General features: G+C 44.1%; 1 protein-coding gene across 2 annotated transcripts in view; it reads right to left on the bottom strand.

The window, feature by feature from the left end:
- The window catches only part of IL4R (interleukin 4 receptor), a 69,096-nt gene extending 47,101 nt beyond the window's left edge, over positions 1–21,995 (bottom strand). Inside the window, exons 1-3 of one of the 2 annotated variants that reach the window (XM_030212890.1) lie at positions 21,985–21,995; positions 13,564–13,573; positions 5,725–5,728 (exon numbers count right to left, since the gene is read on the bottom strand). The gene's annotated coding sequence lies outside the window, so the exon portion shown is untranslated. Of the gene's footprint in view, positions 1–5,724; positions 5,729–11,855; positions 11,878–13,563; positions 13,574–21,984 lie in introns of those variants that run through there. The other variant, XM_030212892.1, reaches the window with a different exon arrangement.
- Positions 21,996–23,755: the final 1,760 nt, after the last annotated feature.

The following is a 23,755-nucleotide window of genomic DNA, read 5'->3' as shown; positions in this document are numbered from 1 at the left end:
CCGCAGCGGCGTGCACCCGGAGGGGTTTCATTCGCCGGGGGGGGGGGGGGGGGGGGGCGCGCATCAGCGATCCGCCCCGGGTGGCAGCCCCCCTAGGAACGCCACTGAGTTTGGTTATTCTTGCACATACAGTGACAGTAATGAACCTCACTCCTAAGCCAGGGCATGTGGAGTATCATCTCAGTTTGCAGTGGCGTTCCTGGCCTGGATGGCACCCAAGGCGGAGCACCGATGCGCCCCCCCCCCCCCCACAAGATGACCCCCCCCCCCCCCCCCGGGTGCACGCCTGCTCCTCCGAGTTCGCTAAACTTCGTTTGATCGCTGCAGCTCCCTCTGCCCCGGAACAGGAAGTAACCTGTTCCGGGGCAGAGGGAGCTGCAGCGAACGAACGAAGTTTAGCGAATTCGGAGAAGCAGGCGCGCGCTGTGGCACCCCCCAGCGGCATGCACCTGGGGCAGACCGCCCTCACCGCCCCCCCCCCCCCTTGGTACGCCACTGTCAGTTTGTCAAACTTACTGCTAACACACACTGTAAAACTTGCATTGTGTCAAAGCGAGAGTTTCCTTTTGGAGTTCATAAGATGTTACATATACTGGCAATTTGTCCAGGTGGGAGATTCAAGTGACTACCCTTGTAAAAAAAAATGCTTTTGGCTTATAAATAAATAATTTAATATGAGTATGGAAACCAGGGGACACAAGATGAAGCTAGAATATGGTAGATTTAAAACAAATAGGAGAAAGTTTTTCTTTACTCAGCGTGTAGTTAGACTCTGGAACTCGTTGCCGGCGAATGTAGTGACAGCAGCTGGCCTTACGGAATTTAAAGGGGGTTTGGACAGATTCCTGAAGGAAAAGTCCATTGAACATTCATTAATTTTTTTTTTTTTTTTTTTTGGGGGGGGGGGGGGTTGCCGTGTTTTTGAAGCATGGATTGGCCACTGTCGGAGACAGGATGCTGGGCTTGATGTACTTATGAAATATTTTGTTCTAGAGAAATTTAGACACTTTGGATTTACTATTTTTAATCTGCCTTTGTCTAAGGCAGCTTACAAAATTACATACATAAAATCATGTAAACACATAAATAAAATCTTGTAAATATACACAATTATACTAAACAATAACATCCAGGCCATTTAGGTGATTCAAAGAAGTAGTATTAGCAACACTCAACGTGTTATTAAACTCTGGAATTCGTTGCCAGAGAATGTGGTAAAGGTGGTTAGCTTAGCAGAGTTTAAAAAAGGTTTGGACGGCTTCCTAAAGGAAAAGTCCATAGACCATTATTAAATTGGACTTGAGGAAAAGCCACTATTTCTGTGATAAGCAGCATACAAACAAAAAAGCAACACTGGGCCTTCAAGACAGACAACAGGAGTGTTTTATTAGTAAATGACCCGACATGGGCCGTGTTTCGGTGTAAAGCTACGCCTGCCTCAGGGGTCAGGGTTTGGGCATAAATTATGTGAAGTATATATGTATTCAATGCCTCCGAGATTAAACGGAGAGAATCTTTAAAGCCAAGAGAGCCTGTCACGACGGACAGCAGCGATTTAAAAGAAACCACCTGTTTTAGTCTCCTGTTTTGCAAAATTAAATCTCTTCTTTAGCATCTGACTTGTTTCTCCGATGTAGCAGCTTTCGTTGCATTTTTTTTACACTGAATGATATATACCACATTGGAAGATGAGCACCAGAAAGATTCCTTAATGTTGAATATTTTTCCTTTGTGAATGACCGTTAGGGACCTGTGAAATATTTTGGCATAGTTTGCAGCTGGATATATTGCAAGGATTTTATACGATAAGCAATTGGCAACCACTTTGAGTTTTTTTTTAAATATGCTGTGATATGATCAAACTTTGACAAACTAAACAGCGAACGCAACATCACAGCTGTGTGTTTACATTTACAGGAACTCCAGACAATAACACAGATTCAGGAAAAGTGGAGGTTGAATTTCCACAGACATACAACAGTTCTGACTTATTTCCAGTAAGTGTCAAACGATTCTTTGACAACCATCCAAACAAACGTCAAATATAGTCTGCAATTTACATACTACATCTGAAACAGAATCTGTTGCTGAGAAAAAAAATGGGATGTCTTCAGCGTATATGTGATAGGATACTTGTAAAGATATTAACAACTGACAAAGTGGGGCCAATATATATATTAAATAATATGGCAGATAAGGCCGAACCCTGTGGTACCCCTGTCTGCAGAGGCCAAAGCATCAAAGTGGCATCCCCAAGACACACCACCTGTTGTCTTTCACTAAAAAATAAATAAATAAAAAGATGCAAACCATGTCAATACCCTTTATTTTTCTTTATTTATTTGTAGCATTTGTATCCCACATTTTCCCAACAATTTGCAGGCTCAATGTGGCTTACATTTGCCGTAATGGCGATTGCCCATTTCCGGGTAACAGAATTACAAATGGTAATGTGTTAAGTTGCATGCATACATGGTAACACATATGTAATATAACATACGTGAACAGATCATGGTATAGATATATATCATGTGCATATATATGTTAAGGAAGAATAAATTATCCCACATGCATTTAGACAGTTCAGCATATCGTGATCCAGAAAGTCAAATACTGAGGAGATATCTAAAAAGGCAAAGACTTAATTTAGTCGCTGATCAAGATCTAATCTGACTTCTTCAATTGTGGCAGCAACAAGACAGCTGGGTGCTCTCCGGAACCCATATTGATGCTTATCCAAGATTACATTTCGTGACAGAAAATCATCTAGCTGTTCATAAACTGCTTGCTCTAATAGTAACATAGTAAATGACGACAGATAAAGACCTGTACGGTCCATCCAGTCTGCCCAACAAGATAAACTCATTTACATGGTATGTAATACTTTATATGTATACCCGAGTTTGATTTGTCCTTGCCATTCTCAGGGCACAGACTGTAGAAGTCTACTCAGCACTGTTCTTGTACTAAAAGTTCTGAAGATTCTGGAATCCTAAATAGTTACAAGATTCCGGAATCCCAATTAGTAGCAACATTCCATGCAGAACCACAAAGAGTAACATAGTAAATAATGGCAGATAAAGACCTGTACGGTCCATCCAGTCGCCCAGCAAGATAAACTCATTATACGTACTATGCGATACTTTATATGTATACCCGAGTTTGATTTGTCCTTGCCATTCTCTGGGCACAGACCATAGAAGTCTGCCCAGTACTGTTCTTGTACTAAGTTCTGAAGCTAACATCGAAGCCCCTTAAAATACACACTCCAGCCCATCCCTATTTATTCAGTCCCGATCAGGGCGTAGACCGTAGAAGTCTGCCCAGCTCCCATTTTGTCTCCCCAATTACCGGCGTCGCCACCCAAACTCCGCTAAGATTCCATGGAGAAACTCCCTTATATGGTGTATAGCCCCGCCCAGTGCATCCCAGGATACACTGGGCAGGGCTCACCATTCCTCCCCAATGATCTACAAACCCTAACGCCAGCGCAGATCTGGCATAAGGTTTGCCGCGGCCAGCGACCCAATCTTTGGTGCGCTGGCTGCTGATCATTGGGGGTGAATATGTTTAGTCCTGTTGCGTTCAGAGCCCTCGAGCGCGTTGTTTCACGCGCTTGAGGGCTCTGATCATGGGGCGTTAGCAAATGCTGGCACTAGTATGGCGCTAACAGCCTCTTGCACTGGCGTTTACTTCTGATCATCCCCCTGTTAGTGCAAGCTTTAATTCTGATTAAAATTGACTATTGTAATATATATTTGGGATGTATGAAACATCTAAATTAGAAAACTCTGCATGATTCAGAATATGGCCATTCGACTTATCTGTGGTTTAAAGAAATTTGACAGGAGTTTCTTGTTATTATGCCCTGCTCCACTGGTTACCAGTGGAAGCTTGGCTAAGTTTTAAAGCTTGCTGCTTTGTTTAAGCTTGTCCAAGGTTTTGCTCCAATTTAATCGATATCATTTGATTACATTACTAACATCTATCTACAATACTCCAAACTACTTATGTTTATCTTTGTCTTCTTCTAAAGGATTGTGTTTTAAACAGTGGCGTACTGAGGGCGGGGCGGTGGGAGCGGTCCGCTCTGGGTGCACGCTGCAAGGGGGTGCAGAGAGAAGTCACTTGTCTGTTGGCTTCGCCGGTTCCCTGCTCCCTCTGATGTTACTTCTTGTTCCTGGACAAGGAACCAGCAGAGCCAACAGCTGCGTGACCGCTCCCAGCACCCCAAGGAGGTAAGAGCAATGCGCCGCGCGGGGGGGGGGGGGGGGGGGTGGGGTGCAGCGGCGATCCACCCCAGGTGGCAGACAACCTAGGAATCCCACTGGTTTTAAGAAAATGTTTTCTAATTCTTTTGTTTATCAAGTTCCTAAAATCTGGAATGTGTTGCCAGCCTCTCATATGACTCTCTTCTTATACTTCCTTTTGTAAACTTCTTAAAGGCAGTCCTTTTCAGGAAACATGTACTTTCAGGTTAAAGTTGACTAATTGTTATATTATGATTAAGTCTCTTTTATAAGTTCTCATTTATGGTACTGGTTTCTATTGTTAGTGTAATCTGCTCCAAACTACTTTTCAGTGTGAGTGGAATAGAAGTCTTTGGTAATGTAATGTGTGCTTGGAAAATATTTTTAATAAGGCCTGTGGTACCCAAAACAATGGGAAATATTTCTGTATCTTTCTACCACATTTCCTTGGTCTCAGACTGAATTTCTTGGACCACAAATCACAGCAGTGGTCCTCAGTCACAAATCAGGCATCAGGGCTTCTCCAGGACTTTGCAATCATCAACCCTAAACTTGGCCAGTAAGTGAGTGGGTCTCCCTCCTACACAGCACCTCCAGCACCCTAGCCCGCCTGAGAGGAAAGAAGGCCTGACCTGGGAACTGAATCCAGATCCTCTGTATGGCAGCATAGAGCATTGCCAATGAGCTACCCTACTGATCCAACAGGGCTTTATATTTTTAGGAGGGACTTTTCTCTCATACCACTTCTTTATACAAAACTGCAGTCCTCCGCAGTTTTATTTTAGCTTAATTTGAACTTAAGTTCAATTCTGGTTTTAATCTGGAAGGCAGAATGTACAGAAAAGGAAGAAAATAATTAACATTGTAACCCAACTGTGAAACTGTAAGCCACTTTGAACCAAAACTTGTTTTTGGATAACAGTGGGATACAAGAATGAAAATAATAATAATAACAACAAGCCTATTGTATTGTTGCATGAGAAATAAAACATCGTATGCAAACATATGAGGAAAATCCAAGTGATTCCACCTAGTCATAAGGCCAAATGGTATTCACATGATCTAGCAAAATTGAAAACAAAGTGTCGGCGCTTAGAACATCGTTGGCGTCGGTTTCAAGACCCTTTTCACTGAACAGAGTGGAAGAACGATGTGAAAACATATAAATCTGCTATGTATAGAGCGAAAAAAATTACTTTTCTTCACTTGAAGAAGGTGCATCTTCCTCTTCAAAATAGTTTTTCGGTTTATTTAGGACATTAGTGCCAAACACCTTATCGGATGTTGATGAAGAATGTTTAAAGTTGACCCACTACAATGGCAAAAAATATGTGAAGGTAAAAAGCCTCAAAGAGCTCCAGGCCAGCCGGTCTATAGAGCTGAAAGCGATCAATATGATCTGTTCCTCATCATTGGCTGAAATAAAACCTTCCCTCGGAGGGAGGGGATTTGGATTTGGGGGAGGGGGAGAGACAGTGCTAGGGCTTGGGGTTCTAAAACGAAAAATGAAAAGCACCCATTTCAGTACAGCTCTGGTCTCCGGGCATTCTAATGGAGCAAAGGAGATGAGATATATGTAATAGAGCATTGCAAAGAATAAAGCATAGGGCTCCTGACGTTTTGAAGTGGGGTGTACTGACGTTATGCACAGCAATGATGACTTTCTGAATCGTTAAATTTTTGTACTCTGTTTGAGGTGTTTTTTTTTTCACTTAATAAAAACATTTAAAAAAAGAAATAAAACCTTCCCTAATGTTCAACGAAATATCGTTGTGGAACAAAATCGTCAGTACTAATGATACAACATCAAAACATACAAAACCCAGAAGCACACTTACTTAGGGTGTCAAACGCTGTCAAAAAACATATTGTCCATCTGCAACACAAAACACACTCAGCTCAAAAACTCCAGGATTAAGTACTTAGCTTGGATAAAGTCGCCTGGCCTGAAGTCATCTTTTCAACTCTAAACAATCCCCCAGACCAACGTTGGCCAGCATTTTGCTTTAGCTCAAATAAGCAATGCTACTTCAAGGTCCAGATAATTTGGGGGGGAGGGGGTGGGGGGAAAGACAGCAGACAACACTGCTTAGCTGGTGCATAGTGAATTCATCAAGTCATTATAACAAACATTCGATTTTTTTTAAGGCACCATATATAGCATCTCCCCCTTTGTGTCTTAAATTCAACCCTTTTCGGTTTTTGATTGTTAAACCGCTTTGAACCTCTGTTTAGAGACAGGGTTAGCGGTATACAAGAAAAAAACATCACATCACATCATACAAGTTGCATACCTTGCCTAACCTTTTTTGTTTTTCTTACATCAATGGTCAAACCAAAAGGCAAATTCAGGATCTCCTTGAAGAGCTCAGGGCAGCTTCAGGCTTGTGCCCCATGGACTAGTTTGTTCAGCAATGGAGTGAGAACTGTCGTTCATGATCTCACTAATCAGTTTTAAACTGACATGATTAGGACACTGAACTGTAAGAACATAAGCATTGCCATACTGGGACAGACCAAAAGGTCCATCAAGCTCAGTATCCCGTTTCCAACAGTGGCCAATCCAGGTCACAAGTACCTGGCAAAATCCCAGAACAGTAAAAAGAGATTTTATGCTGCTTATCCTAGAAATAAGTCCCACTATTTGAACTTTACTCTACCATTCGTTGGTTGTATATGGTGTATATTTTTGGTAGATTACCGCCATCACAATTTTGACAGTATCCTAGACATAAGCAGTGGATTTTCCAAAGTCCATCTTAATAATGGCTTATGGATTATTAGGAAATTATCCAAACCTTTTTTATACCCTGCTAAGCTAACTGCTTTTACCACATTCTCTGGCAACAAATTCCAGAGTTTAATTACTCGTTGGGGGAAGAAATGTGCTCTCCGATTCGTTTTAAATTTACTACTTAGTAGCTTCTTTGTGTGCCCCCTAGTCCTAGCATTTTTGGAAAGAGTAAACAAGCAATTCACGTCTACCTGTTCCACTCCACTCAGTATTTTATAGACCTCTATCATATCTCCCCTCAGCCGTCTCTTCTCCAAGCTGAAGAGCCCTAGCTGCTTTAGCCTTTCCTCATAGGGAAGTCGTCCCATTCCCTTTATCATTTTCGTCACCCTTCTCCGTATCTTTTCTAATTCCACTGTATCTTTTTTGAGATGAGGTGATCAGAACTGCACACAGTATTCGAGGTGCGGTCACACCGTGGAGCGATATAAAGGCATTATAACATTCTCAGTTTTGTTTTCCACTCCTTTCCTAACAATTCCTAACATTCTATTTGCTTTCTTAGCCGCCGCTGCACATTGAGCAGAGTATTTCAACGTATCATCAACGATGGCCCCTAGATCCTCTTCCTGGGCGATGCCTCCTAATGTGGAACCTTGCATCACGTAACTATGGTTTGGGTTCCTCTTTCCCACGTGCATCACTTTGCACTTGCTCACATTAAATGCCACCTGCCAGTCTCCCAGTCGCGTAAGGTCCTCTTGCAATTTTTCACAATCCTCTTGTGATTTAACAACTTTGAATAACTTTGTGTTATCAGCAATTTTATTTACCTCACTAGTTATTCCCATCTCCAGACCATTTATAAATATGTTTAAAAAACAGTGGTCCCAGCACAGACCCCTGGGGAACCCCACTATCTACCCTTCTCCATTGAGAATACTGACCATTTAACCCTATTCACTGTTTTTTCTATCTTTTTAACCTGTTTTTAATCCACAATAGTACATTACCTCCTATCCCATGACTTTCTACTTTCCTCAGGAGTCATTCATGAGATACTTTTCGGCTCATTTTCAAAACAGAAAAACAACATCTAAAAAAAAAAGTGGCATAAAATCTGCATTTGGACGTTTTTCTCACAAAATCAGTATTTTCGAAACCTATTTTTAGACATTTTTCTATGAAGTCCGTCATAAGTGCATCCAAATCTCAAGAGGGGCGTGTTCAGGCCAGGACTTGGGAGTTCCTAAGACTTAAGACATTTTTCAGCCACAATGGAATAAAACAAAAATCATTCAGGACTAAAACTTAAAGCGATTTGTGCTAGACCTGTTTTTATAACGAATAAGGCACAAAAATGTGACCTAAATACACAGATGACCACTGGAGGGAATCAGGGATGACCTCTCCTTACTCCCCTAGTGGTCACTTACCCCCTCCCACCCCCCCCCCCCCCCCCAAAAAATGTGATGAAAAACTTTACTTGCCAGACTCTATGCCAACCTCGGATGTTATACTCAGGTCCATTGGAACAGAATGCAGGTCCCTGGAGTAGTCTAGTGTTGGGTGCAGTGCGCTGCAGACAGGTGGACCCAGGCTCCTACCTCCCCCCTATCTGTTACACTTGTGGACGAAACTATGAGCCCTCTAAAACTCACCAGAAACCCACTGTACCCACATATAGGTGCCCCCTTCACTCGTAAGGGCTAGGTAGTGGTGTACAGTTAGGGGTAGTGGGTTCTGGGGGGGGGGGGGGGTTCAGCAGACAAGGTAAGGGAGCATTTTATGAAGTCCACTGCAGTGCTCCCTAGGGTGCCCTATTGCTTTCCTGGGATGTCAGGGGTACCAGTCTACTAAAAAGGCTGGCTTCTCCTACATCCCAATGGCTTGATTTTGTGTGTTTTTTCAAAAATGGACCAAAAAACAAAACGTCCAAATCATAAACCTTGTTCAAAATGGTATTTTTGAAAAAAAAAAAAAAAAAGACAAAAATTTTCTTTTTTGAAAATGGCCTTCTTTCCTATTCAGATTTTGGATGTTTTTTGCAAAACGTCCAAAGTCGGACTTAGACATCATATCAAAAATGCCCCTCCACGTCAAATGCCTTTTGAAAATCCAGATACACAATATCGACCGGCTCACCTTTATTCATATGCTTATTTACACCTTCAAAGAACTGTAGTAGATCGGTGAGGCAAGATTTCCCTTGACAAAATCCACATTGGCTTTGTAATGTTAATCTGTGCTTCAGAGGCATAGCTAGGTGGGTCGCCAGGGGAGCGACTGCTCCCCCAAACGGACTTCTGATGGTGACGGTGCTTTGGCAGTCCACTCTCCGCTTACGTATATGCTCTGTAATTTTGTTCTTTATACTAGTCTCTACCATTTGACCGGCATCGACATCAGGCTTACCGGTCTATAATTTCCCGGATCACCTCTGGAACCCTTTTTAAAAATTGGCATTAGATTGGCCATCCTCCAATCTTTCAGTGCCATGCAAGTTCATTTTTCAGTTCCATCAGTACTCCGGGATGTAAACCATCTGATCCAGATGATTTGCTACTCTTCAATTAGTCAAATTACTCCATTACATCTTTACAGAGATTTGTTTCAATTTCTCCCACTTGTCAGCATTGAATACCTTTTCTGGCATCAGTATCTCTCCTACATCTTCCTTGGTGAAGACCGAAGCAAAGAATTAATTTAATCTCTCCACTATGACCTTATATTCCCTGATTGCCCCTTTTATTCCTTGGTTATCTAGCAGTCCAACTGATTCTTTTGCTGGCTTCTTGCTTCTAATATACCTAAAAATGTTATTATTCTATATTTTTTGCCTCCAATGCAATCTTCTTTTCAAAGTCTCTCTTTGCCTTCCTTATCAGTGCTTTGCATTTGACTTGCCATTCCTTATGCTCTTTCCTATTATTTTCAGTTGGATCCTTCTTACAGAGTAACATAGTAGATGACGGCAGAAAAAGACCTGTACGGTCCATCTAGTCTGCCCAACAAGATAAACTCATATGTGCTACTTCTTGTGTATACCTTACCTTGATTTGTATCTGCCATTTTCAGGACACAGACCGTAGAAGTCTTGCCCAGAACTAGCCCCACCACCCAAACACCAGCCCCGCCTCCCAATCTCGGCTAAGCTTCTGAGGATCCATTCCTTCTGCACAGGATTCCTTTATGTTTATCCCGCACATGCTTGAATTCCGCTACCGTTTTCATCTCCACCACCTCCCGCGGGAGGGCATTCCAAGCATCCACCACTCTCTCCGTGAAAAAATACTTCCTGACGTTTTTCTTGAGTCTGCCCCCCCTTCATTCTCATATCATTTCCTCCTTCCTTTTTAACCATGCTGCTGTTTGCCCTTCCTTCCTCCTTTTTAAATACATGGAATATTTCTGGTCTGGGCTTCCAGAATGGTATTTTTGAACAGCATCTATGCCTGATGTAAATTTTTGACCTTTGCAGCTGCTCCCCTAAGTTTTTGTTTTTTTTAACAGTCTTCTCATTTTATCATAGTCTCCTTTTTGAACATTAAATGCTAACCTATTGGATTTCTTATGTGTACTTTCTCCAGAGCTGATATCGTATCTGATCACATTATGATTACTGTTATGAAGCGGTCCCAGCACCATTACCTCCTGCACCAGATAATGTGCTTTAAGTCTAGGTCTAGAATTTTTCCCCCTCTTGTTGGTTCCTGAACCAGCTGCTCCACAAACCAGAAGAAAGCAAAACTAATAAAAAAAAAATATTAAAAAAAAGTGCCCTAGAATAAAAAAGAAAAGGGAGAAACATATCCCTGGCCAGGATGGGACAGATCAGTTCCAGTTGCAACTTCAAAAAAGGGTAACTTTCAAGACTTTTTCTATTGGCTACAGTGAGCTGAAATTATAATGCAAATATTCTGAAAACATGACAAACCGTTGTGATTTTCAGTCAGGTCACCAACACAGCAGCAAATTTTCTTTTTCTGATCTTGACGCAGTTTAAAATCCTGGTGCGAGTGGAAACGTGCTCCATGGGCTAGGAGGAAGCAGCCACTGAAGAACTACATACTTGGTACTTTTTGTTAAATTTTTTTTAATTAAATTAAATAAATATAAACACCACACAGCCCTGAAAACAACACTTTGATAGGAATGAGCACCACCACCATCACTTTGTCATTTGTATAGCAACATTGAAGCAGGAAGCGCTGTACACACACGCAGATAAGACAGAGTATCTGCCCCGGAGAGCTTACAATCGATTTAAAGCCAAGATTATCCTCAAGGGCTGGAGCTGTGCTGTCCAGCCTGAGCCCACCCAGAGGTCAAGTCAGCCAACTTTCAGCTTACCTTGGTGATGAAATTCACATCCTTCAGGATCATTTCACTTCGACATAACCCCTCACAATCCTACCCCCCCCCCCCCCCCCAACACACAGAATTTCACTTATCAGTGACAGAAAATGTCAAACTTCAGCCTACACCATTTCCTTTACATCGTACGTGCCAGTGGGCGTCTGTAATCTCTTAAATAGATTTCCTTCCCCTTAATTAAAAAAAAAAAAAAAAAACCGAGGAGGACGTATTGCTAATGAAGATTTGGAGGGGGGGGGGGGGAGGCCAGATCTTTATTTCATTTGAAATGTATCAAGAGAAACACACCTAGGCAAAGAAATAGAAAGTTATTCCCACTCCTGCGTCCCTTTCACGGACAAATACGGTTTTCAGGTTCATAGCAGGGTTAGGCGGAGAACGATAACTTATCCGCACACGCCCGATCGCTCCGCTCCTTCCCTCCCTCCAAGTCCTCAAACGCCAGAGTAAACCGGACTTTAGCGATTGAAAGCACAAGTAACGGCACAACTTACCTGATTGAAGTTTCTTTTTATTTCTTTTCTGAGCCGTAGCAGCACCGCCGCTCCTCTTTCCTCCCCGGCTGTCCGGGCTTCCCCGTCAGCAGCCAGACCCGGCCCACAAAAATCTTGGCAAATGAGTTGTGTCTTCCTGTACAGCCCCGATCACAAGGGTTCCCAGAAGTTGCACATGACAAACACACATTTACGACTTTTCGCCAGCTGCTGCTTAAATCTACAGTCCAGGGAACTGATAAGAGGGAAGGCAGAAGTTTATTGGACTCATTCAAAGACTGATTTGCCCTAATTGGCCATTAGGATCTAACTCTGAAAGAAAGCTGCTTTTGCTAAACTTTGGGAGGCGGATGTTGTGGTAGTACTTGCAGTGACATTTTTCAGTTCTCCTTTTTGAATGCTAGAGTTATTGGGTTTTACCCAGGGCTTTTTTTCAGGGGGTACTTTGGGGTACTGAGTACCGGCACCTTTTTCATTGTCTGCTAAAATTGACCCATGGATTGCAAGTTTTAATGAAAGAGCTCAGGCTCTACACAACAATTCTGCCTTGTCATAGATTCTGTGACTGATTGCAGGGGGCCTGGCTATTGTGGGATGGGTCCCTCAGTGATCACCCTAACTCTGAAGGCAGTGGCGATCCTAGGTCGGCTGCCACCTGGGGCGGATTGCCGCTACACCCCCCCCCCCCCCCGAGTGAAGCAGTCCGTCCCCCCAGGGTGCAGAACGACACCCCCCCCCCGCGCAATGACATGGAGGAGTGGCCTAGTGGTTAGGGTGGTGGACTTTGGTCCTGGGGAACTGAGGAACTGAGTTCCATTCTCACTTCAGGCACAGGCAGCTCCTTGTGACTCTGGGCAAGTCACTTAACCCTCCATTGCCCCATGTAAGCCAGATTGAGGCTGCCATGAGTGGGAAAGCGCGGGGTACAAATGTAACAAAACAAACACCCCCTCCCCGGCACATCACCCCCCTCCCCAGTGCATCAAGCCCCCCCCCCCCAGGTGCATTCTTGGCTGCTGGAGGGTGCAGAGAGCAGCCGTTCGCCTGTCGGCTCTACTGGCTCCCTGCTCCTTCTGCCCCGGAACAGGATGTAACGTGTTCCGGGGCAGAGGGAACAGGGAACCAGAGGAGCCGACAGGCGTGCGGCTGCTCTCTGCACCCTCCAGCAGCGTGCACCCGGGGTGGACCCCCCACCGCCCCGCCCTTGCTACACCACTGCCTGAAGGGGTAGCCCAGCATTTGCGTACCAGCACCTTTTTCGATAGAAAAAATGCACTGGTTTTACCATTTCTACACAAAGTCTGCCTTCATAACCGTACCACAAGTTAAATGGGTGGGACCCTAGGTATCAATTGTAAGAATCATAGAAATAGGGAAAAATGTAGGCAGATAAAGACCAATATCCCTTAGAGATCCCATGTACAGTGAAACCAAAGTACACGAATGTGGAATGTATTACCAAAGAGCGTTAAAAAAATGCCCGCCCATCAAGACTTTAAACGAACTTTAAAGACTTACCTGTTCCGCAAGACCTACCTTCTTGATTCCAACTAATTACCTCAACCCTTTACATTGTAATGAATTTTGGAATTTAAACTCCACGTCCTTATTGTATCCATTTACCTCTATCTACCTGACCCTTTTAATTTTTGTATTTGTTTAATCCTGCCATACTTGACATCCACCATGACGGTATTTTGTAAGCCACATTGAGCCTGCTAATTTGTGGGAAAATGCGGGATACAAATGTTACAAATAAATAAACCCCCAATATAATGTTCCCCACAATAACACAAATCTGCATATAACACGGTCATGTCTTGGCTCCCCTTTTTTTTTACATACAGCTCCTCTGTCGGCAATGTCTAGCTAGCTACACTGGAGTGGGGCCCACTCTGCCTGCATGAAAAACACTCCACTCCAGTGTGAAAACAACTTTGGGGGCGCTCTGCCTACGTAGCTGAAGGCCACTCCCAATTCCGGTGTGAAAACAACTTCGGGTGAGCTCTATTGACCCCCGCTATAATGCGGGCTCAATATTTTAAAAAGCAATGATATTTTATGGATCCCAATCATCGCATTATATCAGGATTCCACTGTACTTGTCCCCAGTGGCGTAGCAAGGGCGGGGCGGTGGGGGTGGTCTGCCCCGGGTGCACGCTGCTGGAGGGTGCAGAGAGCAGCCGTGTGCCTGTCGGCTCCGCTGGTTCCCTGCTCCCTCTGCCTTGGAACAGGTTACTTCCTGTTCCGGGGCAGAGGGAGCAGGGAGCCAGTGGAACCGACAGGCACGTGGCTGCTCACTGCACCCACAAGCAGCAAGAATGCACCTGGGATGGGGGCTTGATGCGCCAGGGAGGGGGGTTGATGCGCCGGGGAGGGGGGTGTCATGCTGGACCCTGTGGGGACGGACGCCACTGCACCTGGGGGGGAGTGCGCAGCGGCGATCCACCCCGGGTGGCAGCCAACCTAGGATCGCCACTGCTTGTCCCAGGCTCTCTTGTATTCAGATACTGTTACCGTCTCTCCACCAGGAGGCTGTTCCACGAATTCACCACCCTTTTGTGAAGAAGCACTTCTGCAGGTTTATTTCTGAGTCTATCCCCTTTCACCTTCATCCTATGCCCCCCCCCCCCCCCCCCCCCCCCCCCCCGGTTCCACAGTTTCCTTTCAGTTGAAACAGACTCGCCTCCTGTGTATTTATGCCTCGTGTAGGTATACACGCTAATAGAAAAGCACCAATACACTCTCTTCTGAATTCTCTTCCCCTTACTTTCACTACACTTAAAACTCCACCCACAGATAAAATTGTTACACCCTAATGTTCTCTTGCTATTGTTCTATCGTCCTATCATTTCCCCATTGCTACATTCCATTGTTCTATTCCCAGATGATACTTGACTTTGACTTTGTCTTCCCATAACTCTCCACAACGTACCCCATAATCGTACTGTGACCAATTGTATTTCGATCATTCACAATGTATTGTAAGCCACACTGAGCCCGCAAATAGGTGGGAAAATGTGGGATTCAAATGCAATAAATAAATAAAAATTTAAATGTCTCTATCTTATCTCCTGCCTTTCTTCCAAAGTATACATGTTGAGATCTTTAAGTCTGTCCCCCTACGTTTTAGGATGAAGAACACTGACCATTTTAGTAGCCACCCTCTGGCCCGACTCCAAGTTTTAATGAAAGAGCTGAGGCTCTACGCACCAATTCTGCCTTGTCATAGATTCTGTGACTGGTTGCAGGGGGCCTGGCCATTGTGGTGTGGGTCCCTCAATTATCACTAGGGTTACCATATGGCTCCAGAAAAAGGAGGACGGATTGAGCCAGCCGGGTTTTATTTCCATTGCTTTGAAAGCAATGGAAGTAAAACCCGGCTGGCTCAATTATTTCCATTGAAAGCAATGGAAGTAAAACCCGGCTGGCTCAATCTGTCCTCCTTTTTCTGGAGCCATATGGTAACCCTAATTATCACCCCACCCCTGAAGGGTGGCCTAGCATTTGAGTACCACCACCTTTTTTTGCTAGAAAAAATACACTGCCTAAATGAAGCCGCACAAGATATATCTAGGGTTACCATATTTCCGGTGTTACCCGGACATGTCCTCTTTTTGAGGACATGGCCGGGCGGGTTTTGCCAGGCTGCCCGTTTGTCCGGATTTCTGGACAAAATTGCAGGCTGGCGGGCCTAGTGGTGTCCTATCATAGTCCCCTCCCCGTTACCTTACTATACTGCCCTGGTGGTCTGGTGACCTCTTCGGGGCAGGAAAGACCCCCCCCCCTCTTTCCTGCCTGGAGCACTGCCCTGCATATTGTTGCTTGTCCCAGCGCTGATTCAAAATGGCCGTCGAGAGTTGAAGCGAACTCTCGATGGCCATTTTGAATCGGCGCCAGGACAAGCAACAGTATGCAGGGCAGCACTGCGGGCAGGAAAGAGGGGGGCCTTTCCTGCCCCGAAGAGGTCACTAGACCACCAGGGTAGTACAGGAAGGTAAGGGGAGGATAGGACACCCTTAGGGGGGTGTGATGGGGCGGGGTGTGTGAAAGGGGTGGGGCGGTATGTGGCAGGGGGCAGGGTGGGGTGTGATGGGTGGGGTGTGTGGCGGGGGCAGGACATGTGTTCTATTTTTGGAGGGAGCAAATATGGTAACCCTACGTATACCTAATACATGACTCCCCCTGATTTCCTATCTGCAATTGCAATTCAGTCCTCTCAGTGCACTGTGATGTATTGCCTTAGGGCCCCTTTTACTAAGCCGCATAGGTGCCTACGCGCACCCAATGAACGCCAAAATGGACTTACCGCCCGACTACCGCGTGGCTCTTGCGGTAATTTCATTTTTGGCGTGCGTACGATACGCGGGTCTGAAAAATATTTTTTATGTTATGGCATGCGTAGCAGGTGCGCGCCAAGTGGCATCTGACATGCGTAGGTCATTACCGCCCAAATTCTTTACCGCTAGGTCTATGGCTGGCGATAAGGTCAGAGACCCAAAATGGACGCACAGCAATTTTGATTTTGCCACACGTCCATGTTCGGGGGGGGGGGGGAGGGGGAAGATGCCTTTTTTTTACAGGCGTGCTGAAAAATGATTCTGCGTGCGCTCCAAACCTGCGCCTACACTACCGCAAGCCACTTTTCAGCGTGCCTTTGTAAAAGGACCCCTCAATGACATATGGGGCTCATTTTCAAAGCAGTTAGACTTACAAAGTTTGCATAGTAGCTATGCAACTTAGTAAGTCTAAGTGCTGTGAAAATATTTGGTGTCAGTCATTCAAATTAATATTTTAATTATTTCGAGAGGGAAATGGATCTTAGTGACCAGTGCTACGAAGAGAAGTGGAGGAGAAAAATTGAGGAGGCTGAGGGTGGAGAAGGGGCAGGAAGAGAAGAGAAGAACTGGGGGATGGAAAACCACTACTTGGAGATCCTGGATCAAAGAGGGGAAGATCTAAGATCAGGAGAGAGTTTTAGATTTAGCTTTCAAAAGACAAGTTACAAGTACAGCAGTAAATGCTCTTCCCCAGAGGGTTTAGAAGCTGTGATAACAGCAGCACACACTAAACTGCGTTATCAATAGCAAAAGGGAAATGACACGTGGAAGCTGCCTTTATCACAAAGTTAAGTGAAGGGCAGAAAGGCTCTTAGCATAAGCAGATGCTTCGCTTTGGATAATTTTATAAGGTGGCCCATAGTTTATTTATTTATTTCAAATTTCTATTCTGCACAATCCTACATTCTTGGCAGATTACATTACATACACAGGAATAATATCACAAATACTCGAGGTGCAGTCGCACCATGGAGCGATACAATAAGGATATCATTCTGCCGTTGTATCACTCCATGGTGCGACCACACCTCGAGTATTGTGTTCAATTCTGGTCGCCGCACCTCAAAAAATACGGTGGAATTGGAAAAGGTGCAGAGAAGGGCGACAAAGATGATACAGGGGATGGGATGGCTTCCCTATCCGGATAGGCTGAAGAGGCTGTGACTCTTCAACTTGGAGAAAAGGTGGCTGATGGGAGATATGATAGAGGTCTATAAGATAACGAGTGGAATGGAACGGGTCGATGTGGAGCGTCTGTTTACGCTTTCCAAAAATACTAGGACAAGGGGGCATGCGATAAAGCTGCAGTGTGGTACATTTAAAACGAATGTAAAGAAAGTTTTCTTCACTCAACGTGTAAGTTAAACTCTGGAATTCGCTGCCAGAAAAGGTGGTTAAGGCGGTTAACTTAGCGGACTTGAAAAAAAGGGCTGGACAGCTTCCTGGAGGAAAAAGCCATAGAATGTTATTGAATGGACGAGGGAATAATACAGTACTTCTAGGATGGGCGGGACAAATTGCTTGTTCTTTTGGCCGCTGTCGGTGACAGGGTGCTGGGCTCGATGGAACCTTGGTCTGTCCCAGCATGGCGATGCTTATGTACTTATGTACTATGTACTTATTTCCATAGCCATGTACTTGCCCCTCTACCTCAAAAACCTGTGAAACCTCCCACCTCCTCAAACATGTTTAGACATGAATAATGCAGTAAATTATGTTTTAGTCATTTATGCCTGTAAGTGGCAACATACAGCTGTGAATGGCCTGATACTAAAAGCAGATAAGGTTGTTTGCATGACACATACTTTCACTGTGGGTGTACATAAGGGGAAGAGCACAGTCAGTATGTGCATGGCAACATACAGCTGTGAATGAGTGGAGTTGAACGGGTTAGATGTGAAGCGTCTGTTCACGCTTTCCAAAAATACTAGGACTAGGGGGCATGCGATGAAGCTAAAATGTAGTACATTTAAAACGAATCGGAGAAAATGTTTCTTCACTCAACGTGTAATTAAACTCTGGAATTTGTTGCCAGAGAATGTGGTAAAGGCGGTTAGCTTAGCAGAGTTTAAAAAAAAGGTTTGGCCGGCTTCCTAAAAGAAAAGTCCATAGACCGTTATTAAATGGACTTGGGGGAAATCCACTATTTCTGGGATAAGCAGTATAAAATGTTTTGTACATTTTTGGGATCTTGCCGGGTATCTGTGACCTAGATTGGCCACTGTTGGAAACAGGATGCTGGGCTCGATGGACCTTTGGTCTTTCCCAATATGGCAATGCTTAAGTACTTATGTACTTTTATACTAAAAGTAGATAATGTTGTTTGCACGACACATACTTTCACTGTGGGTGTGCATAAAGGGAAGAGCACAGTCAGTATGTGCATGGATTATAGAATACTGTCATTTCTGTGTGCTCTTGTAAAACCTAGGCAGGGTCATTTACACCGGCTATAGAGCAGATGTAAGCGATCATACCTTAAATTAAAGCCTGTTTTCTGCCACTTGCACTAGTATTGAAGGCTCCTACTTTTCTTTATCAAATAGGCTTGAAAAAAGGTGTTCAATTATAAAATGACCCTTTATTCCCCCCATTCTATAATCTTGTGCACACATTTTCACAGTTCACACGCAAAATTGCACGCGCAGGCTATGGAAACCCACGAGCGACACGTGTAATTAATGCACTGACAACCAGTGATTAATGGGGTTAATTGGCCATAATTTGCAGTTACATAATGCAGGTTGACACTATTTTATAATGTTAGTAACTAATTTGTATAGTGCATAACTGCAAGAGGCAGTAGCCAAAAAGAAAAATGCTAGGAATAATTAGGAAAAATATTATAATGCCTCTGGATCAGTGGCGTGGGAAGGGGGGGTGGTGGGGCGGTCCGCCCCGGGTGCACGCCGCTGGGGGGTGTCGGCGCCTAGCTGGTTCCTTGCTCCCTGTTCCTTGCTCCCTGTTCCGGGGCAGAGAGAGCAGGGAACCAGCGAGGCGCCGACACCCCCCAGCGGCGTGCACTCGGCGGATTGGCTCTCCCGCCCGCCCCTCACCGCCTTCCAGGTATGTTCTCGGGGGGGGGGGGGGGGGGGTTGCTATATTGGAGAAACAGGCCAGATGCTTACATAGACATCACAAGAACAATACAGCCAGTAGGGCCCCCACCACGGTGGGACAGCACTTCACAGAACCAGGACACTGTACCAGTGATTTCACAGTGAGAATACTGAAAGGTAACTTTAAAACCATACAAGAACGTAAGACCTTTGAAGTCAGAATGATTGAATATTTTAACACCCAACAGAAAGGACTTAACAAGGATCTGGGGTTCCTAACCCATTATAAACCATAAAGCTGTATGTCTCTGTTGATCACCCTCCCCTCACCTATCCCACACCCATCCTGTTAGAATATCAATGATATGCTTTGATGTCCCCATGCATACCTCCGACCCACCCCCATCCTCCCACCCTGTCAGACTGTCATAGTAATGCTTGAATGTTTTCACTTATATACACTGTCAGCTAGCACATTTGCTTATTTCCGATCTGACGAAGAAGGGCAACCTTCGAAAGCTAATCAAGAAATGTATTAAGTTATGTCCAATAAAAAAGGTATCATCTTATTTTCTTTTCCATGTTTTATTTTGTTTGATTTCTATTGATAACCTTAAGAGTGGACTAACACGGCTACCACACTCCTCTACATGTAGAATCTCAAATAGTAGCAACAGTGGAGGAGTGGCCTAGTGGTTAGGGTGGTGGACTTTGGTCCTGAGGAACTGATTTTGATTCCCACTTCAGGCACAGGCAGCTCCTTGTGACTCTGGGCAAGTCACTTAACCCTCCATTGCCCCATGTAAGCCACATTGAGCCTGCCATGAGTGGGAAAGCGCGGGGTACAAATGTAACAAATAAATATTTTGCTTCCCTTAATGTGGGCTTGAATTTTATTGTGTTCTTTATAGTATGGAAATGGTTTTTTTTTTTTCTTTTCCTATTGGTTATTTCTGAAAATGTATGTTTCTTTTGAAACTGATATAAATAAAGAGTTAACAACAAATAAAGATGCTTTTCACAAGTGATGGCTCTTTCTCTTGTTGCAACCAGGCTCTCCTTTTTTCAGATCTTCCCAGTTAGTGCAGATAAGTAGATGCTTTTATCGGGGCAGTGTGGGGAGCCATAGCAAAGATGTTCATGTGACAGTCCCCTGTCAGATTCCTGTGGATATGCAAACCTTGATGCATACACTGTCACTATAAATTCATGGGCTGGAGATACTGGTAGCCCTCTGTCATCTTGGGGAGCCCTGGTTTTGGCATATAGAGCTATGGTATAGTTGTTTTCATAAGTCTACAAACAGCTAGGTTATAGGATGTAGTCATATCATCATCAAACATATAAACGGCGAGTGACCGTACTCACTGCAAATGCGCAGTAGAGACTTCCTTCTCTGTCCCGCCCCCGCGTCAATACATGATGACGGGGGGGGGGGGGGGGGGGGCGGGACAGAGAGGGAAACTGCGCCGCCGACGTTGCTACCGCTCCCCTCCCCACTCGGAGTCGCCGCCGCCACCCCTCCACCCGGCCCGGGCCCTCTCTTCCCTTCTGAACTTACAGATCCATTCGCCGAACGCAGCAACGCACATCAGCTGAGCTGCAGTGAGCCCTTCCTTCTTTGCCTGTGGCCCCGCCCTCCTGTGACGTAACGTCAGCGAGGGCGGGACACACACAGGCAGAGAAGGAAGGGGCAGCTCAGCTGATGTGCGTTGCTGCGTTCGGCGAATGGATCTGTAAGTTCAGAAGTGAAGAGAGGGCCCGGACCAGGTGGAGGGGTGGTGGCGGCGACGACTTTGAGGGCGGGGGGGAGGGGAGCGGTGGTGACCGCGGGGGGAGGAAAACCTCTATACCAGCCCGTTTTTACGGGCTCAACGGCTAGTAGGAGTAGATTCAAGGAAGGGAGCCTAAAGTTAGGTGCAAAATTACAGTGAGCTGAGCATGAATTCCATAATGGCAATTGTGCACACAATCACCATTACAGAATACTAGCATAAGTCCAGGTATACATGCCTTAATCTAAGTGCAATCATTTATTCCATGTCAAAGGCTGGAGTAGGCATTTAGGTGCGTAAATGCTACTATTCTATAACATGCGTGCATAACTGCTAGGCATTTCACTGACCTGCCCATGCCCCTCCCATGGCCACACCCCCTAGTAGGCGCGCATGATAGAATTTGCGAGCACACATTATAGAATACCAACTACGGGTACTTGTGCATGTAACTGCTAATTGATGCCAATTAGCAACAATTAAGGGTAATTGCAACCTATTATTGCCTGCTAACACCAATTATCAGTTCATTGTTAAATTAACTTAGGCACGCAACTGAGCTTAGTCTAGCATGCAAGTCTTGTGTGTTAGCACACCACCTTTGTTTCAAATACCTATGCACAGGGGAAGGTGGTGGAGTGCCAAAACAGTCTTGATGGTATATCTTCTAATACCAATGGACAAGCTCCTCTTATTGTGTAATTTAAATCTGTGGAATGTAATAAAAGTAGTATTCAACATTGAAACCTCACAGTTTTTTCCCCACCATTTGAAAAACATACAAAAAAGATTAAGAAAAAAAAAAGAATTAACCGATCACTGAACAAAAGCGAGTTGGCTGACAGCCCTAACTCATACTTCCATTGCAGCCAACAATTGGGCATTTTCTAAGAAAATAAAGGCTGCCTGCCCCGTCATCTTGAGTAAACATTTTTTTTTAATAAAACCTCAATACCAGTGCTTGCCATCATGATTGTGAGATATTATTCAGTCTGTTTGCACAAGGTTGCATAACAGATGAGTGTCGGTTACTTTATAATAGGTGACTATACGGTCACTGAATTTCTATTTACAGTGGGTTTTTTTCACATGGGCAGGTCTTCTCCTAACTATGAGTGCAGTGATCCATTTCCAGTTTAGGCGGTGGAAATAATACCTTTTGAACTAAAAGCAGGAAGAACTTTTCACTCTCCTGTATAGAAAATGTAAATCAAATCTATATAAAATTCACCATTTCAAAACGATTTCACAATCTAGCAGAATAACTAAGATAGCAGAGACCAGATTTACTGTACAGGATTGGAGCTTTTATTTTGGCTAAAACATGCCAGTAAGCTGCACAGCTGAGACACAGGAGCTCTTCTGTTGTGGCTGGGAACTACCTGAAATAAAAGTTTGTTTGTACCAGTTGTTAGTCTTGGGCTGGCATGAAATAATTTCTATCAATGAAAGAGAGGGGAGCCTATTCATTTTACTTGAGTTGAGCCAGTGAGCCGGTTGAAAGTGGCTTATGATTTACATTTTGGTGGAGTTACAATAGGGTTGTGCAATGTGGAGAGGGCATCTATACTTTGTGTGATTATTCATGGAGTTTTGAAGAGATAGATTTGAAGAGAAAAAGATAGTGGTAGTTTTTGTGTTTGATTGTAGAGTTTTGATGATATTTATTCATATAGTTTTTGAAGAGGTAGATTTGAAAGGAAGGTGATGATATCTTTGTGATTAGCTGTAGAATTTTTTGAAGTGGTAGGTTTTCATTTCTTTTCTGAATTGGAGGAAATTTGTGATGCTTCATATGATTTTTGGTATCGAGTTCCACCATTTGGAACCCAGGTAGCTAAATCCTGCTGTGTAGATAGTTTTGTAGATGGTGTTTTTGCAGTTGGGTAGATGTAGGAGTAGGTAATTTCTGTTTTCTGATGTGGGAGTAGGTAATTTCTGTTTTCTGGGCTGGCATTTCTTGAGGATGGTTCAATCATGTTACGCATATATTCGGTTGCCATTTCGAATAGGATCTTGAAGATTAGGGTGCTCGCTTTGAAAAATATTATTGCCTTGACAAGTAGCCAATGTAGTGTTTCAAGCAGTGGGGTTGCTCTTTTGTATTTCGATTTCTTGAAAATCAGTCTTGCTGCCGTGTTTTGGACTGTTTGCAGCTATTTTAGTGTGTTTTCCTGGCACCCTACGTATGCTGCATTGCAGTAGTCTAGTTGCGATAGTATTGTTGATCGCATCAGTATCCAGAAAGATTGTCTAGGGAAATAGTCTCTTATTCTTCTCAGTTTCCATAGTGTTCTGAAGCATTTTGATGTTACTGCTGATATTTGATTGTCCAGTGTTAGATGTTTGTCAAGAATGATTCCTAGTATTTTAAGTTGTGTTTCGATGTGGTGTGTTTGTTGGCTGATTGTGATTTTTTGGTAGGATGTGGGGTTGTATGGGCTGGATAGTACTAGTAATTTAGTTTTGTCTTGTTCAATTTGAGTTTGAAAATTGTTGCCCATTCTTCCATGAAGTCCAATCCTTTTTTTTATTTTGTCCTGTATGTTTGTGATATTGCTTTGGAAAAGTATGAAGATGGTGACATCGTCTGCATATATAAATGGGTTGAAACCCATTAATTCAATTTTTTCCCAGAGGCACCATCATTACATTGAACAATATTGAGGATATTGGTGATCCGTGTGGTACCCTGCACTCAGGGATCCATGAGGTTGATGTTTGGT

Source organism: Microcaecilia unicolor, chromosome 8 (assembly GCF_901765095.1).
Source record: "Microcaecilia unicolor chromosome 8, aMicUni1.1, whole genome shotgun sequence".
In the NCBI taxonomy this organism is placed as follows: domain Eukaryota; kingdom Metazoa; phylum Chordata; class Amphibia; order Gymnophiona; family Siphonopidae; genus Microcaecilia; species Microcaecilia unicolor.
The sequence above is the reverse complement of the archived record's forward strand: the minus strand, read 5'-3'. Positions and strand labels throughout refer to the sequence as shown.